The following is a 2964-nucleotide window of genomic DNA, read 5'->3' on the forward strand; positions in this document are numbered from 1 at the left end:
CAGGAGGCAAAACTGCCCTGCAGTGTCACGCGGCCGAGCATCCCCTGGACGGTGAATACCTACAATGAACTTCCAGAACGACATACATGGTAACAGAATATCGCTATGTGCGACATATAATAGGTATCTCTATCTCTTCTGTATCGTCTGTGATGTATCACCACCCGTCAGACTAACCTGCGCACTGCTCAGATACTAGTGTCCCTATATTATCATATATAAATATACGCCGGTTTGGTGTCCCATGACTACCTCATCTCCTCGCCCTACCTCCCACACATACAATCTACTATGGAAGCGTCCCTCAGACTCGCAGCACAGTGAATTTCAAGCACAGATTTCAACCACAAAGACCAGGGAGCGCCTTTTCCAGATGCGGACTCGCAAACGAAGGGCACCTATTTGCGTAGATGGGTTAAAAAAGATAATAACAGACAATTGAATAATCTCCTTAAATTGAGCCATGGTGACGTTAATTAATACACTTTGAATTGTGGATAAATAAAATTACCATCCCACCAGTCACTACAAAAAACAGTTGTTGTCCTTCCTAACCATGCTCGGGAAGTATTTAGCCCGAAGGGAGGGAAGGAAAACGCCTTTCAGGGTAATTTCACCCTGAGCCCCAATGGTGACATTTTAAAACAGTTACAACAGAGTTTATGCGCCTCTCGAGTGGTGATAGTGAGCCGAGAACACTGACGGATGGGATCGCCAACATTTTTTGCCTAGTTACAGATGCTGGAAAAACAAGGAGAGTCTGCTACAGATATACAAAATCATTAACAAAACATGCAGCTTGTTTGCAATAAGGGGTTCTCCCTCGCCCTGCTCTCTCCTTCTCTTCTATTAAGTAATACTGCCCAAGGAAAAAGCTGCCCAAATAAAAATGAACTTGTTTGTACCATAATTACAAAAAAACATTATGTTTGGGGCCTAAATCCAACACCATCCACTGAGTTTCCATCACTGCCATTTCATCTTCACTCGCGCAACACGACGTAGGGTTATAGGTGTTTGTTTCACTGATGTTCATAAAAGAAAGAAAAACTAGGAATAGAAGCGCTAATGGCTAATCCTAGAGGAAAACCCTCGCCGCCTCTTCTTTTCAAACTTTTTTCCAACAGCACACTTGCGCGAGACATGTTCACCCTCTTTCAGCAGGACAATACCCCCAATACCCCTTAAAACTCAAGCGTCAAACTATACACTGGAGTTGGCACTTTAATCAAGACAACAGTTGAATTGCTCCTGAGTGGCCGAGTGTAACGGTTTTGACTTAAATCGGCCTTGCAAAATGTATTGCTAAGACTTGGAATAGACTGTTCTCTAGCATTGATCAGTCCAGCGGTGTAGTGACAACCCTTCTTAGAGACAAATTACCCAGAAAGACTCACAGCTGTGTTAATCCAAGTGCCCTGCCAAATGTGCATATCATACACATGTATTGACTGAGGGGCGTAGAAAGCACATACTTATACTAACAAGGATTACATTATATCTTTTAAAAATTCATCTTTAAAAAAAAGAACAGCAGATGTTTTCTATTCACCTTTGACATCACAAATCATTCTGTGTTAGTCATTGACAAAAAATGACAATGTAAATCCAATTTTTAAATCCCACTTTGTAAAACAACAACCTGTGCGAAAAATGTCAAGGGCCGAAACACTTTTCTGGCACATGCTGTAAATCTAAGCACTAATCTTCAATGTCAGATGGATTTCAAGCCGGCTCAAATTGATGCTCATACTTCCAGCCACAAAAACAAATCTGCTAACCAAGTTACATCATTACAGCAAATGAAAATTCAGATCAGAGCATCAAAGGGCGCTCATAAGTCTGGGAGATATGACCTTTCCCTTCAGCATCATATAATACATCACATGCCCTACACTTCTGTTAGCCGCTAGTCACTAGCTGTAATCTAGCCGTTCCATTTCTGTCAAGCCGAGCCACCCTTTGCTTAAGGCAACAGCGGGAGATAAAGTCCCATGAGACAATGGAGGCCGGCTGCGGAAGGCCGTAGGAGGGTGGATATGAATCAGGGAGAAAGGGGGCTTAAGCATGCAACAATGACATACAAACTCCTGCCTATCTCTCAAAATACTGCTCAATATCAATACTCGGTCGTGTGCCAAACACCCACTGCTCCGCCAGCTTTGCCCTGCGGTACCACTCGCCTTACTCCTCTGCTGTGCGCCTGCTCGCATCACGTCCCGACCCCTACATTCACCTCTCCCTTCTCCTCTCCTCCTCTCCACCCCTATCTCAGCTCCTTCCCACCATACATACATACACAAGCCTTTTCTCTCCCACATCAACTTGGGCCTCCCCTCTGAGCATCCAGCCTCTCCCTCTCCCCTCTCCCTTTATCCACCTCTTTCCCCTAGCTCCCCTGGCTCCCTGCATCCACCCTCTCCTCTCCCATACTCCCTTATATCCACCTCTCTCCCCTGTCCCCTGGCTGCTCTGCATCCACCTCTCCTTTCCCCTCTCCCATTTATCCACCTCTCTCCCCTTCCCCTGCATCCCCCTTTCTCCGTCCCCCTATTCCAGTCCCTCCTCTCCTCTCCCCCTCCTCTTTCACAGTGACACCCTCCCATATCTTAAAGCATTACTAGATCCCTCACATCGTCACACCTCCGTACCATCTCTCTCCCCTGCTCCCCTTGATCCCATACATCCTGTCTTCCACTCTTGGGCCCTCTACTCCATCTCTCCTTCCTCGTCCCACCTCTATCTCTGCCTTCCCTTCCCCCCTCTGGTGGCCCTCTGTAAGCCAACCCCCTCCCTTCGTCTGCCTTCCCTCCTCGCCCCTCCCACTCTTACTCTGCTCCCCCTGCCTATCGTTCCCATACCTGGTCATGGCTAGCAGTCTGTGCGCGAAGTTCTAACACCACTCACACTATTCACAGTCCTCTCTCCTCCTAATGCAGTAGCCTCCACTCACAAACCCACCAA

Source organism: Salvelinus sp. IW2-2015, unplaced genomic scaffold (genome assembly GCF_002910315.2).
Source record: "Salvelinus sp. IW2-2015 unplaced genomic scaffold, ASM291031v2 Un_scaffold1903, whole genome shotgun sequence".
NCBI lineage: Eukaryota > Metazoa > Chordata > Actinopteri > Salmoniformes > Salmonidae > Salvelinus > Salvelinus sp. IW2-2015.